Source organism: Colobus angolensis, unplaced genomic scaffold (assembly GCF_000951035.1).
Source record: "Colobus angolensis palliatus isolate OR3802 unplaced genomic scaffold, Cang.pa_1.0 Scaffold192, whole genome shotgun sequence".
Taxonomy (NCBI): domain Eukaryota; kingdom Metazoa; phylum Chordata; class Mammalia; order Primates; family Cercopithecidae; genus Colobus; species Colobus angolensis.
This window is the reverse complement of record NW_012115066.1, coordinates 2,293,271-2,309,797: the sequence shown is the minus strand read 5'-3', so window position 1 is coordinate 2,309,797 and position 16,527 is coordinate 2,293,271.

The window sequence follows — 16,527 nt, the reverse complement described above, 5'->3', positions numbered from 1 at the left end:
AAAGAAAAGAAAAGAAAAGAAAAAACTGAGTAGGACACTCATGTAAGAGTAGATTTAATTTTCAGTGTTGACATAGTTCAATTAAAACATGTTAAAGACAAATTAAAAGATCTTTATATTAAAAAAAAAAAAAGAAAACCACACCTAGGCATATAAAAGTCTAACTGCTAAAAACAAACCCCCAAAATTGAAGAGAAATTGTTTTTAAATCAGCCAGAGGGGTCAAAGAAATATTTTCTTTAAGGAGAAAACAACTAAAATGACAGACAACTGATTTCTCAATAGACACTATGTATGCCATTAAAAAATGTAATTATTTATTTGATTATGTTATCATTTTTAGTTTTTTGGGTTTTATTTTTTAATTGACATAAAATGATATGTATTATATATAACATGATGTTTCAAAATATATATACATTGCATTTTTAACCTGTTTAAAAAAAAAAAAAAACAGCTGCTAACACTAGAATTCTATACTCAGTGGCAATATCCTTCAATAATGAAGGCAAAAGAAAAATAATCTCAGACAGACATAAAATAATAAAATTCATTGAAAACAGAACTTTACTGTAGGAAATACTAAAGGAATCTCCTCTGGGTAAAGGAAAATAATTCCAGATGACAGCAAGAAATCCCAGGAAATAATGAACAGAACCGGAAGAGGTAAATATAGGGGAATATAAAAGATGTTGACTGTTTAAGACAACGACGACAACATTTTTGTGAAGTTTGTAGCTTGTATAGAAGAAGTAAAATATAAGACAAAATAGCAAATAAAAAGTGAGTTATTTGAAACAACTTGAAATGAAAATTATAATTCAGATCAAGTAAGCATAGGGAATTCATTCTCTGAAAGTCTTACTCAAAAATATCCCTATTTATAAATTCTGTAGCAATGCTTTTCTGATAGACCATCAATTTGGTAGTCATTTATCTTTGACTTGTTTTCTTTACAGCTTTTCTAAAATGCAATAAATGTAGATAAATTTATCCTGGGAATAAGCACGACCATCAGAAATCTGTTTTATGTTACAGGTTGTTATGCTCTCTTTCCCATATTAAGGCATAATTTTACTAGATTCCATGTTGACATGTTCTGAAAAAAATAGCTTAGTGAAGTCTGTTACTGAGAATGTAGCTCACAACAAAAAAACTCTCTTTTTTCTGAGGACCAGTCTTTTGAAGAGTTGTTTTGTTTTTATTTGACTAACAATTTCAATTATGTATTGTATCATGTTAACCTCTTCATTTTATTTGATAGAAAGCTCAGAGTCAAATTTGTGGTTCTTTTCTAGGCAATCCAGGGATATATATTCCTTGCAATTTATACACTACCTTCACTCTTGATTATACGTAAGTTTTTCCCATGCTTGCTTTCCCTTCACTAATATTTTCTCCTCTACTTTTACATATAATCCAGTAATTCTTGGATTTGTTTTTATGTCACTTCAAATCCTTTTTAGAACAAGAAATAAATAAATACATATGTGTGTGTGTGTGTGTGTGTATGTGTGTACACACACATAAACATTTGTTCATTTGGGATTTTTTCAAACATTTTCTCATTAAATTATCAGAAGCCAAAAAGACAATGTCTATTATATCCATTTTATATATGAGAAAACAGAATTGGTGACTAGCCCCAAATCATGCTATAAATAATGAAGCCAGAATTCTCCCCCTTTGCTCTAAAGCCTGTGATCTTTCTTTTCTACCAAGCTATGCCTCTCATTTGTTTATTGTACCATTCATTTATTAATTCACTGAATGTGTGTTTCTTGCCCATACACTATGTGCCAGACTGGGGATACAGCTATGAATAAATCATTTAAAGCACCACCCCTCATGGAGCATACAGACTCCATCCTATCACGTTAGGTTTCTTTTTTGTTTGGTTGGTTTTTGTTTTTTTTTGTTGTTTTGTTTTGTTTTGTCTTGTTTTGTTTTGTTTTTGAGACGGAGTCTCGCTCTGTCGCCCAGGCTGGAGTACAGTGGTGCGATCTCAGCTCACTGCAACCTCCACCTCCCAGATTCAAGCGATTATCCTGCCTCAGCCTCCCAAGTACCTGGGACTACAGGTGAACTCCACTATGCCCAGCTAATTTTTGTATTTTTAGTAGAGAGGGGGTTTCATCATGTTGGCCAGGATGGTCTCAATCTCTTGACCTCATGATCCACCCACCTCAGCCTCCCAAAGTGCTGGGATTACAGGCGTGAGCCAGCACACCCGGCCCATATTAGCTTTCTTTTACAGGGAAGTCCCCTTAGGAGAGGCACTATTGCATACAGTTCTCTAACGTCTCACTCCCCCATTCCATAACATCACAGGTCTTCCAAGAACTGCAACTTCTGTTCTTATTTACATACACCCAACCAACTTAACAATAAATGAATTTGTGAAAAAAAAGAACTTATGCCACAGTGAAAGATTTTTCTAGGTAATCCAAAAAATTATTAGGATAATAGCAGGATGTTATGAAGCAACACTGACTGTAGTTTTATGCAGTGAGAGGAGACCAGAAAACATACCCAATACAAAGCCTAACTAACTTATCTCAAATTATACTGAACAAAAGGTAATTTTAGAACCAACTTGTCAAGTATGTCAGTCTGCTATGGTTTTTGTGAACCCAGATTCCTTTCATAACTCAATGTCTTGCAAATACTCCTTGTAATTGTAAGAAGGAGTGTGAACACGCCCTGAACAATGGCTGAGCATGGGTTTGAGTGGTTAATGGGTTACTGTTAGCAAAGAGAAATTGTCTCATTTCAGTTCATTACTCAAACTCTGCACACCAACCCCTTCTTTCTGACTGTAACATGTGGCTAAGGACACAATAACTTAATAAGCAAAGGGCATTCTGAGGTTATGTAAGAATGAAAACTGGAGGATTTTTTCGGTGATCAAGGAGCAATATCCACAACTCACAATGTTGTACCTTGTCATAAAGAATCCAACATCAGTGGGGATGTGCCACTCAACACAAGAGCCTTCACTTACTCTTTCCTCTGTAAGACCTTTTCCAATCCCTTCAAGTTTTACTGATAAATCATTTCAGGGAGAGAAGGTGAGTTATTTGCACGTTCCAGAATGTTTCTTTTCTGAATGGAAAGGGATAACTTTCTAGCGATCACAGGCATTAACAATGCATAGATTCTCCTCTGTTCCACTTTCAGAATTCACCTTTTTCTTTCTCAAAACAGAGGAAGAGAGCTGATTTTATGGAAAGAGTAAATACTTTTGTGTTAGACACCTTAGCTTCAACTGCAGTCCTGATTCTTTCTTGCCAAGCATTAAGTAAATTGTTGAATTTTCCCAGCCTCCATTTTTATAGCCGTAATGTGGGGAGATTAGCATAGCCTTCTCCATAGAGTCATTGTGAAGATCAAGTAAGACCTATTTCTAGCTGGATGCCGTGGCTCATGCCTGTAATCCCAAAACTTTAGGAGGCTGAGGCAGGTGGATCACTTGACGTCAGGAGTTCAAGACCAGGTTGACCAACATGGTGAAACCCTGTCTCTACTAAAAATACAGAAATTAGCTGGGCATAATGGCACATGCCTGTAATCTCAAACCTGAACCTGGGAGTCAGAGGTTACAGTGAGCCGAGGTCCTGCCACTGTACTCCAGCCTGGGTGACAGAGCGAGACTCCATCTCAAAAAAAAGTTATTACTTCATTTCTAGGTGGCCAGCTGTAGGTATTCAAAAAATATTAGTTCTCAGTGCTTCTTCAAGGCAGACCTTCCTGAAGTAAACATTTTGAGGAATAACACTCTATGGCAATCAAAAAAGAAAAAAATCATGCATATGATCCTACCTTACATGACAAGTCTGCATGGAACAAACTGTAAAGTTCTACATAAATGGAAATAGTGGTGCTATTCTAGCTACTGGCATAATCTGCCAAAGATAGTAACATGCTTTAAGGGATTTTCTGACCACTCTTTTTTGAAAGATTATTACCTACCAGAAACTGTGTTGATCTTCCACCTACATTAGCCCACTAATTTTCTCCACAGTCATCACCAGAAGGCAACACTTACCATCCACTTAATAGCATAAGAAAGAGAGCCCTGATGGGAATAAATGATGTGCTGATGTTTCCATACTGATAAGTGGCAGAGCCTGAATTCTAACTCAAGCTTCTCTGAGGTTCTAGTGCCTCTGCAAGCCCACGCACAGCCTCCCAGATACAGAGAGGACAAGGAATTAGATAGAGGCAGTGACATTTTTGCAGAGTTTCAGATAAAGTCTTGAACCCAGAGCCTCCAGAAAGAAAAAAAAAAAATCTTCCTGTACTAACAAATCTAGTCATTCTGACAAGGATCAACAGCTCAGGAAATATCTATGAGCCCTGTGAGGAAAATATGATGTGTGCCATCCATAGGGAAAGGGAGGGATTATATTTGAATGTTCCAATTATCAGTAGAATTTCGACTGTGAAACTAACTGGCTGCCTCTTGGTCATTGCTGATTCAGAATGTCATTCCTCTTTCTCCTCAAAGGCTTCGGGGGAAACAAGGAGATTCAGAATCCTACCTTGTCCCCAGACTTTACCTCTCTGATGTGCACTTGCAGAAGCTCCTCAGGCTTCTCTAATTTCTGTAGTGTATCTCATGGCAGTGAAAAAAATCTTGTCCAAGAGCCTATCCAAGGAACATTTGAGAAGGTAAAGAACTCGTGCATCTGGGGAAAACCCTGGAGGCCCACTGGTCACAAAACACAGAGTGAGCAGAAATAAATCACAATTTAATTGCCTTTCTGCTGCATTGACTAATGAAAGAATTTAACTCTTCATGAAGCCTCCCAGGAATGCAAAACCATAAGCCTTCTTACTGTAGTTTTTATTTTGCTAGTCTAAGTTACCCAGTCTAACCTTTCAGTTTCTCCTCTCGCAGCCCCATTTTCTTTCTACAAGAATAAGCCAATGTCTCTCAGGACACAGCTGCAATATGACTATGGCTTTGCTACTGACTGCTACTGACAGGATGACACAGTGAACAAGAGATGGGGAGGGGAAAAAAAAGCTCTATTGTTCTCCACCAGAACAAACCAGTGCTTAATCTAATGCAAACATAATTACTTTTAGTTAAACAAAAGGGGAAAACAAATAAAAAGAAAAAACTTGATGTTTACAGCATAGGCTGTCTGCTCAGAAGCAAACAATTATGTGGCCATCAGATAGGCATCACATTCTTCCTCTCAGCTGCTGCTCTTTGAAAACAAATCTGAAAAGCATTTAAAGAGGTGGTTAGACACAGGAGCTCTGAGTCCTAGCTATTCTCTTTTTATCTTCAACATTTTTCATTTTAGGTTTCCATCGTCACTCCTCTTGTTAGTTTGAATATTAATAGAAGGTTGGCATTTTGAGAAACGGTATTAAAGTTGTGTGTCAGAAACAGGAACATTTAAAAATCTTTTCCATTGACTCTTTTATGGGATTGATCCTTCTGATAGTCCCAAACAGAAAATGAGCCAAAAGGAATATTCAATTACCCATTCAGCAAATATCTATTGTCAACATACTCTGTGTCAGGTATTGGCCTGGAGTGACCAATACAGAAATGAGGACTGCCTTCCTGGAGTATAGTGTCTAGTGGAAAGAAAAAAGTGCATAAAATAATTATGCAAGTAAGTACAGAAAAGTCCATTTTGCTATGAAGACCTATAACAGAGAAGCCTATATTATTAGCAAGGTGATAAAGAAGATAGTCAGGAATAACATTTCTAAGAAAATTTCAACTATGCTGAGACCTTAAGAATGAAAACAAATTAGTCAGGCAAAATGAATGGAAAGCAGAGAGGAGAGAACTACCAAGTGAGACCCCCAAATTCTAAAGCATTGAGAGGACCCAAAGAAAGGAAGGGCCATGACATTTTTAAGAACCTGAAAGTCAGTATAATAGTTTTCCAGTAATGCCGTAACGAATCACCACAATCTTCACAGCTTACAACCTCTGAATTTATTCTCACATTCTGAAAGCTAGAAGTCCTAAATCAAGCTGGCAGCAGGGCCGCACTCCCTTGGGAGGCTAGAGGGCAGAATACTTCTTTACCTATTCCTGCTTCTATGGCTTCCAGGTGTTTCTCTGCTAGGGGCTGTGTAACTCTAATCTTTACCACCATCTTCACATGGGGCCCTCTTTTCTCTGTGCCTTCGCCTTTTCTCTCGTATCTTCTTCTGCCTCTTATAAGGATATTTGTCATTAGATTCAGGGCCTATCTGGTTATTCCAAAATAATCTCATCTTGAGATCCTTAATTACATTTATAAAGACCATTTTCCCAAATAAGGTCATATTTTCAAGTACCAGTGGCTAGTACAGGGTCATATCTTTTTGGAGAACACAGTTCAACACACTACAGTCCATGTTGCTGGAAAATAATGAGTTTGGCAGTGAGAAAGGTGGTTGTGAATAGAGGTGAAGAGGGAGGCAAGAGCCAGATTGCACAAGCTCTTGGGGCCTTTGTTGAGTTCATTAGTCTTCTATTACTGTGTTAACAAATTACCAAAATGTAATGGTTTTAAACCATACCTGTTTACGATCTCAGAGTTCTTTTGATCGGAAGTCTGGATGCAGCCTGGTTCAGCTGGGTCCTCTGTTCAAGACCTCATCAGCTTGATATCAAGGTGTCTGCTAGACTGGGCTTTCATATGGAAGCTCTTAGGAAGATTCTGCTTCCACGTGCATTCTGCTCTTTGACAGAATTCAGTTATTTGCCTTTGTAAGATGGGATACCACCTTTCCTTGTCACATGACTCTCTTCACCTTCAAGAAAAATACTAGGTCAAATTTGTATCATATTTCAATTCTCTGACTTCCCCTTTTGCTGCATTCCTGAGAAAGATCTCTGCTTTTAAGAGCTTGTGATTACATTCGGCTCACCTGGAGAGCCCAGACTACACTCCTATTTTAAGGTCAATTGATTAGTAATCTTAACTACATCTGCAGAGTTCCTTGGGCTATGTAGCAAAACATTCACAGACATAATACCAGAGGGCAGAAAAATTCTGCCTGCCATATAGAGTATTCATAATACTCTTTAATGAAAACTCTGATACACCCTCAAACTAGAAGATCTCTACTGCTGTTTCCCAAGGAAAGGGTCTAGGGAGAGCAAAGTTTTGCCCATTTAAGTTGCAATCTCATAATTGCAATTTCTTTCCTCCTTCCCACTCTCTCCCTTGAACCATAAAATTGGCCCAGCCTATTTTTAGCTGTGTGACTTTGGGCAGCTTACTTAAATTATTCAAGCCTAAGTATTTCTATTATGTAAAAAGAGGATAATTATAGCACAAACACAAAGGGTTGTTTTGAAGGTTAAATACAAGAATTTAGGATAAAATCAAACAGATATTAATATTTCAACAAAGAGACACAGAACTAATTACAAGTGGTAGAGTCAACAGCCCTGGTTGCCACTGGTTTGGCAGAATCACCCACATGCCCCTGTTCTGTTACCTGGATTTGGCTGGAACCCTGCCTAGTCTTGCTTTCTGTTGTTAAATTATTGTTTTGCTTTCCGTTCCATAGACTATGTTCCTCTTAGTGTCCGTGTTCTTATGATCCTGTTCCCAGTGACTCACGATTCAACACACTCTGACTCTACCCCCCACCAACTGCTTTACAGGCTCCAGATTCTCAATTGAAAACAGACCCTGACCTTAGTTGACCTACGCTGGGCATGAACTTGAGGCCTCTCCTAACAGATGCCAACCCTTTCCTCATTTGGTAAAAAAATAGTCAAAAATGTTAACAAAAAGACATGGGATTTTTTCTCCAAAGATCCTTCAAACCAATCCAAATTACCAGGAGCAATCCTAGCAGGCAGGTCAGAAGCTAGGAATATTCAGGAAACTTCAGGATAATTTATCTAAGCATCTAGGCTTAGATAAAATAGCCAGTGCAAACCAGGAATAATTATTGGCCACACCCAAAACAACCACCTATAAAATTGTTTTCTTGTTAGAGTAATCAAAAGAATGAGAAGTTAGCCTGCATCTGGTGTGCCTGCAATAACATGACCCAGTGGAGCATTTTCCTGGCTCAGACCAATGCATGATTGCTCTCCCAGTGACCTGGGAACCCAAATATCAATTGCAGGCATCGATTCTTTCTGTGTTAAAATGCACGCCACCCTGTAGAAGACTGGCCTTAAAACAGCACAGACATGAATTGTCACTGTATAAATTTATCCAGGGATTAACCTGGTTGAGTGAAAGTGGATTCAACTATTTCTCTTCAGACAAATTAGAAGCAAGTTCTCCATTCAACCCCAGGCATATCACTGAGATTAATGCATAGTTCTACACCACTATTTTTGTACAGTCAATAGCTAGAGTCAGGTGAGAAAATAGCCTCTCAAGAAAGGTTCAGTATTTTGCAAGACAGCTCTACACCGAGCCACTTCCATTTTTTGGCCCTGCCAGAGCCAAAATCCAAGACAAGAAATTCTATTTCAAAGGATTTTGTAACCCATCTTACTCTGGCCAATCCCAGTTGGATGAGTACATCAATCATGTGTCTACTCATGTTTTCATGGCATTCTCACTTCTCCCAAGAGTTCACTGATAACAAAAACATAAAATTCCCCTTCTTCTTCTCAAAGCATCAAAATAATTAGTGAGTTTCTATAGTGAATTAGATATATAACTAAGTAGCATTGAATTCTTACAGGACTGAGAGGCTCCTGATCTGCTGGGACTGTTTTATCAATTCATGTTGGATACTTAAGTTCACAGCAGCAATTCTGTGAAAATTGGCATGAGATCTAGGTCATGTAACCAACTCTTCTCAACAACTTTCTCTTCTGGTTCTCTCTCCAGTGTCACAGATTTGGTGCAGGGAATGGATTCTGGATTCAAAATGCATCTCTGAATCATTGTTAGTTAAATTTCAGGCAAAGCAATCAGATTGCATAAGGGAAAAAGAACGAGAAATCCAGTACAGGCTCATTGCTTTGTAGGTACTGAACATTGTTTATACTACAGGCTTTAATTTGCACAATGAATAAGGAGATGATGGAGCTTCTACAAAGGAGATAACTGAAAAGGCTAGGATTCTTTGTTGTACAAAAGATGAAGGCTAGATAGAAAGGTTTTTGGAATGTTCAAAAATCTTGGAAATCTCGGATGAGAGTGAGAATGAGCAAAGCCAGAAAAATAAAATATAGGAATACGTGATTTTTATATTGTCTTTTGTTAATGTGGCAAAAGTTATCTATTTATAAGTGTTAAATCCAAGAATAATAGCAATGCTATATATAACCAAAAAGACATGTATCTTAAAATGATTAATTTTTTCTTCATTCTCTTCTAAAATAGATACAATTCCTGATGAAAATCAATGTCTCATATTTAAATGTTGTTCCATTGAACATTTTATCACTAATAATTCACTATTTAAAATGTATATTTCAGCAATAAGAAATAATTTGCTAGGCTTGAAAGAAAGCAAACTTATTCAAAGTGGAAGAAATCTCCCTTTTAATTATTATATAAGTTTCTCCATCCAAATATTTTAAACAATTTCCAAAGAGTCCTTGGAATTTACTTTTTTATTTGAGAAATGTTTTAGATTTACAGAATTATTGCAAATATAGTAAGAGCGTTGCCGTATACCCAATACTCAGTTCTCCATATTATTAACATCTTTCACTAGTATTGTACACTATCGTAAACAATGAACCAATATTGATATAGTATTATGAAATGAAGTCCATATGTTTTTCAGATTTCTTCAGCTTTTCCCTAATGTCGTTTTTCTCTTCTAGGATCTCACATAAGAAATCATATTACATGAAGTTGTCATGTCTCCCAAGGCTCCTCCTCACTGTGACAATTTCTCAGACTTTTTTTATGACCTTGAGACTTTCAAGGAGTACTAGTTAAGTACTTTGTAGACTGTTCCTCAGCTGGGATTTGTCTAATTCTTTTCTCATAATCAGAGTGAGTTAATGTGTTTTTGGAGGAAGACCACAGAGATGAAGTATCATTCTCATCACATCATATTAAGACCACATATTACCAGTATGATGTTATCCTGGATTACCTGGTTGAGGCAGTATTTGTCAGGTCCCTCCACTGAAAGGTTACTCCTTTTTCCCCCTTTACACACTGTACTCTTCAGAAGAAAGTTATTGTGGGCAGCCCACGCTTAAGGATGGGAGAATTATTGTCCACCTCCTTAAAGGCAAAGTAGCTCCATAAGTTATTTTACATTCTTCTACATGAGAAATTTGTCTATTCTCTACCCAATTTATTTTATCATTTATTTATATCAGTGAAGAATGATGGATTTTTTTTTTCTTCTCTGATTTATAATGCAATATTCAGTTGGCTCCCATGTCTCTTTGACATACTGCCATCATTGTGGGGTGGCTGTTGATTTTCGGTTTATTGTTTCTTTGTTTGAGTTCTTTTGTTTGTTTTGTTTTTGTTTGTGTTTTATTTTCTAGCCCCGCAAGATACTCTAAGTTGATCTCGTATGTTTCTTGCACAGTCCTAGAATCAACGCTTGGAGCACTTCTCCATGGAGTTCTGATTCCTTTTATTAGAAAGGGATTTTTCTTTTTAAATATTAGGAAATACCCCTAAAGATGAATAAATCAAAGAACAAGTCCATGATAACGAGTATACAACAAAAAATATTTTATGTTTGCAAAATGCATTCGAATTTTCAAGTACATAGGTATTCATTTGAGCCTCAGAGATACCCTAAGAGGCAAACAGGATTAACAGTATTACTCCACTTTGCCAATGAAGAAACCGAGGCCTTAAGTCTGTGATCGCCCAAGATCACAGAGTAAGAGATTAGCAAGTCCCAAGCAAATGTCTAGATTTTCCAGTTTATAAATCAGTGCTATAGTGTCATTCCAAAATATACAAGTGAAGATGTATAGATGCTGAAAGGATGTGGCCAAACTTCTATTTGGTATTGCCATCAAGTTTTTCAGAAAATTGGAAATGTTCAAAGAAAATTCTTAACCCTTGATTTCATAGAAAACGTAATACTTTCCTCAATAAACTCCCTGGTCAGTAACAAAATACTGAACTGTCTGGAACAGATTATTTATTGGAGTGATTTATTATGTCATTCAATGAATAATTTCAGTAGAAGACTTCACTTCTCATAAAGCAGTGGAACCCTTTGTACTATACTTTTAATTAAGCACCCCAAGTTTTCACCACCCAACAGCCAAGAAAATCAGCTTCTAAATCAAAACTCAAATATCTGTCAATTTCAGCATTTATTTTATTTATTTATTTATTTTATTTTGTGTGTGTGTGTGTGTGTTAAAAACATCTACATAAAAAACCAGTAGGAGAATTAGTGTGGATGTGAATTTGAAATCTTGAATATGATGACCTTATCAGCCAGAAATTTATAAAATCAACTGCCCTGAGTCCCAGAGAATGAAATAGACTGTTTCTACCCAATGTGAGAGTGAAAGCAAGACCTATAGGAGGAGAATCATTTAAAAAAAGTAAGTTGTTGTATTTCTTTGTCAATTCTATAAAGTAAATAAAATTACTACCAGAAGTGAAACATAAAAACTACCCAAATATGTTGTGAACCTCAAAGAGCTATGTCAATACTTTATGATTATAAAATTTCTGTTTCCATTTAAAACTCAAACCAAGTTATATAGCTATTCCCTCCTTGGTGCTCCCAGACTTCTTTGTCTATGCATACATTAAAGCAAATTTTAAAGTAACCGTACTTGCTTATTCACATATCAATCCTTATCCCCAGACTATGCTTTCCTAGAAAAATACTATGGCAGGCACTTCAAAAATGATTCTAAAATGAGTGGATTCTTTACCGCTACCTCACCATAGTGTCAAGCTTTCCTAATTAGCTCAACCCAAATTAATGACCTTCTCTTCTCAACAACTATAGTAGTTATGGTGGAAATACTCATCTGATATTCATTATGTAACACTTCATATTTTTATTTTATGTATTTTATTTCTCCATTGGATTACAAGCTCCTTTAGGATTACAATTTGAAGCTGTAGGCTTTTTATTTTTAAAATAAAGATGATCATATCTCTTCCTTATCTGTAAAATAAAGATGATTATATCCTGCAAGTCTATCACAAGATAATGCATGTGAAATCATATAGCACAGTAACTGACATAAAGAAAATGGTCATTAGCTTTCATTTTCTCTCCATTTTTATTATTTTGTATTCCTCGTAGCTCCTATTACAATGCCTTGCACATAGCAGGTGCTCGACAAATGCCTGTTGATGCCTTGTGAGTGCTGAAAGTTTGAGAAAAAAAGGTTAATGTAGACCAAAGACTAAAAACCAAGGTCTAGGAATCAGTGGTTAACTTGAAGAAATAGGAGCTCTGTTCTTCACATTGGCTCCGGCAAATGTATATTGTGTTATTACCATCGTGCAAAAAGTTTCAAAACAAATTATTAACACAAATAGTATTATGGTGCCTTACAGATCACCAGAAAGATAGCTACCACTTTCAATAGCAGATGTTAAGGGTGAAAAACTGGATTTCTGCCCAAACAGAAATGAAAGTTCTGCTTTTACTCAAGGTTAGAATGGTTAGGGTCATTAAGTAAAGTTTGGATTTTATTTGACAAGTGAAGATGACAATAGATACTTTCAGAACCATCCACTGATCAATGAACTGCAAAATGCCAACATTATATACTACAGTATATAATACAGCTGGCTCTCTTCACTTCCTCTCCTCATTGTCTTCCCCATAGGGTAAAGCCTTCTTGCTCGGTAGTTTTTGATGGGGATTCTACCACTGGAGAAAATAGTGGGTCTGGATGGGAAATTAGGTTTTCATAACAATAACTAAGGAATCACAATCGAATTTGCTCCATCAGTATATTACAACTTCATATTCCCCTAAACCTACTGTAAATAAATAATATGATTTTAAAACTCTCATAAACATACATATGGCAATCTCTGAAAAACTAGGCTGTTTCTAAAAAAAAATCTGAAAGGGACTGATAAGGCTTAAGATTTTAAAAAAAGTTTGGGTACCAGTAGGAGAATTAATGTGGAGGTGAATTGTTTGGATGATACCAAAAGAAGAGAAATAATGAAGAGGAAAGGTGGTATCAGGAGAGAAAAGTTAAAATGAAAGCAAACACACAGAGTCTGTGAGATGTATTTAAATCTCAGAACCAAACTAGCTATCTAGGGAAGGCTGCTTTTCATCTTCCGAGTTGACACAGCCTTTTGAAACCTCTGTGGCTTTGACCTTTCATTATTGCCCAACACAGTCACCTCCCTTGACCCCTCACCCCAGCCTCTCAGCTGAGGTGCCAGAGAAGACGCCCTCGGTCACTCTGCAATAGCATGAGGCTTTTGCTGCTTTTACTTCAAAACTGGCCAGATTGGGAGATGTGAGTCTTGCAAGAAAAGAATTTTCTCTCAGTGCCAGCGTTTTTGGTGAGAGATATAATACATCAAAGTGGAGAAGAGATGCAATCATGCAGGGAATGATTTCAAAAACTTTAATGAACCGTTTAAAATAAACTCGTTTGAAGGTAATTTAACAACACCACTTTTACAATTAAAAATACTATTTTAGCATGCAAATGCAGAACATTAGTCCCATGTCAGGTTGGAAAATGAAGTGAAACTGAGGGGCTTTTGAAACATGAATGCCATCTCCGTAATTTCTCATCACTCCATGGTGCTCTTAGGCAGCCTAATGAAAGAATGAATTGATTTAAACAACATTTTGTTGGAGCAATGGGGTTTGAGGAATTAAATTAACTTGACGGTTGGTTCTAAGAGCCAGGCCCAGAATTGGCATTATATTGTTACTAAAATTAATTCTATCTTCCCCTAAGTTTTATTTGGGTATTTTTTTCTATTTATTTCTAAAATACCAACCAAGGGTTTCAACGATTAACAGAATATTTCATCAGTACTCTTTGATGTATTAACATTTGCTTAAAGATGTATATTAAGGCAAAATTATACTCTCTGGGAAAACAAATTGGAGTCCAACTGCTGCCCCTAGGAATTACAGCAGCAGCAGAATCTTCCTTGGAAGGGTAATAAGAGTAACAAGCTGGAATGCAGACTAAGCCAAGACAGAAATTCTCAGTCTTTTTCTTCACCTCAAAACAGCTGACAAATCACATTCACATTGCAGCACATCCATGGCTGTACCAGCTTACAGATTTCAGCATTCCAAAAACAGGCTGCAGGCTGTGGGCAATTCCCAATGCACTGGCTAATATGTACAAGTTTTTCTCCCACTCAAGAAAGTCTATCAAAATGCTAGTAAGTGAAAATGACATTACCATAGAGATAATCTTAGGTAAGCTCAAATTTTTTAAAGTAGGTCATAAATTTTGTACCTTAACTGTTATGAAAAAGAAAACAGTTTTAAAAATAATAGGGATAACATGTATAGGCCAATGTCTATATATGCCAATAAGGTGATACCTTACGGATATGCACATTTTTTTGCTACAAAGTGTTGCTCTCTTTACAAGTTTAACCCTAGTTTTTAAGTACCAACCTCAAAAGATAATACTAAACTTACGTGCTCTTCTAATTGTAACAATATAATTAGTAGTAATTTTTACTATGTTTCAGCTGTATTGGGTGGTATGTTCCAGATACATAATCTACATTCCCTGTATTAATTCCCATGTAAACACTCCAAGATAATATTGTATTCTCCCCATTTCAGGGAGAAACAAACTAGGGTTCAGACTTGCCCAAGATTTTACAGGTGGTAAATGGTAGAACTAGAATTTGATCAAAGTCTGTGCTTCACTATGACCTGGTAGTCAATTGTTGCCAATGTCCATGGCTCTGTGAAAGAAAAACAAATAGACATGAGTATGGTGCTTTCATTTTGTTTTTCCTCTCATAAAAGACCTCTTGCACCTCCAGGAGCATTGCTCTCTTGCAAAAAGCTCTCTTGGGAGTCTGTATAAATATTCCCCTCAGGAAGTGCTTGCTCAATACTTGCTTCTTTAAAGAAAAACTTCAAATCCAATTTACAAGTCACCTGAGAAAATGTGTCTCATTTCCTCCCCGTCTTTCCACGATCATACAAATGTAATTTTAAATGCTATCTCCATCTTGTTCCTCCATGTAATCTCTGTAGACATTTTTTAAAGAGGACTTACAACATGTTTTTAGCAAAGACAGCATCTCTAAAACAAGCACATAACATTCTGAAGAGACTATTTTGAAGGGCACAACAGATGTTCAAAATTTTAAATTCTAATATATCTATTTTTTATAGTTTTTACTTTTAGAGTAGTTTTAGGTTTATAGAAATATTGAGCAGAAGGTACAGAAAATTCTCATATACAACCTTTCCCTAACAGAGCTTCCCCTATTAACATCTGCTTTAGTGTACTGTATGTGTTATATGAACCAATACTGACACATTATTACTAACCAAAGTCCACAATTTATATTAGGGTTCACTCTTTGGGTTATACAGTTCTATGGGTTTTGACAATTGCATAATGTTATGCATCCACCATTAAAGCATCACACAGGATACTTTCAACGCCCTGAAAATTCTCTGTGCTCCAACTGTTTGTCCCTCCTTTCCAACCCCTGAGCCCCAGGCAATCACTGATAGCTTTATTGCCTCCAACATTTTTGCTTTTCCCAGAATGTCATATTGCTGGAATCATACAGTATACAGCCTTTTCAGACTGGCTTCTTTCACTTAGCAATATGCATTTAAGTTTCCCTCGTATCTTTTTGTAGCTTTAGTATATCTATTTTTATTTTAGCAACATGTTAAAAGAAGAAATACAAAAACGTGTCTCCTGTATCTTACATCTACATTTTTTAAAAAGGGCCTAGGGGAAAATATGGGAAGGTAATTGGCTACAATACAATAGAATAGTGGGATTATGGTACATAGTTTCCTTCCCCTAATTTCCAGCTTGCAGATTTTGAATTTTTATTGAGCTGTTTCTGAAAATATGATTCAAAAAATCAAAAAAGAAATAATCATGTCTCTTTGTTGTTCTTTTTCACTTATTCGTCATTCCAGCTATATGTTTTTCTCTCCCCTCCCATTTTCCCCATGTCTGGTCTTTTTGAGCCGAGTTAAAATTTTCTGCATCTTTTACCTGAGAGAGAGCAAAAGATAAGAAGGGGAAGAAAACAAAAAGTCAAAGGAAAGAAACACATTTAGGAAGAGTCAACAAAAATATATTTTAGATGAGCCCATGAGTATTCATGGCCCCCTTGTGGACTAATAAACAATTCCTTGTGGCCAAAGAATACCAGCTTTGTGGTAATGAATCAAACAGAACCTAACCCTGCTGTGCAGCCTCTCCTATTCCAGGAAAATCACACCTCTCAGCCCAAATCAGGTAAAGCCTAGTTCTCATTATAGCTATGGCGCGTTGAGCCCTCTCTTCATTGCAAATTCTGTGCTAATTATTCTGCACGCATTACCTTATCCAAATCCCACAACAATCCTGTGTGACAATGTAATAGATAAGAAAACTTAGGATTAAAGAGGTTGAAGAAGTTA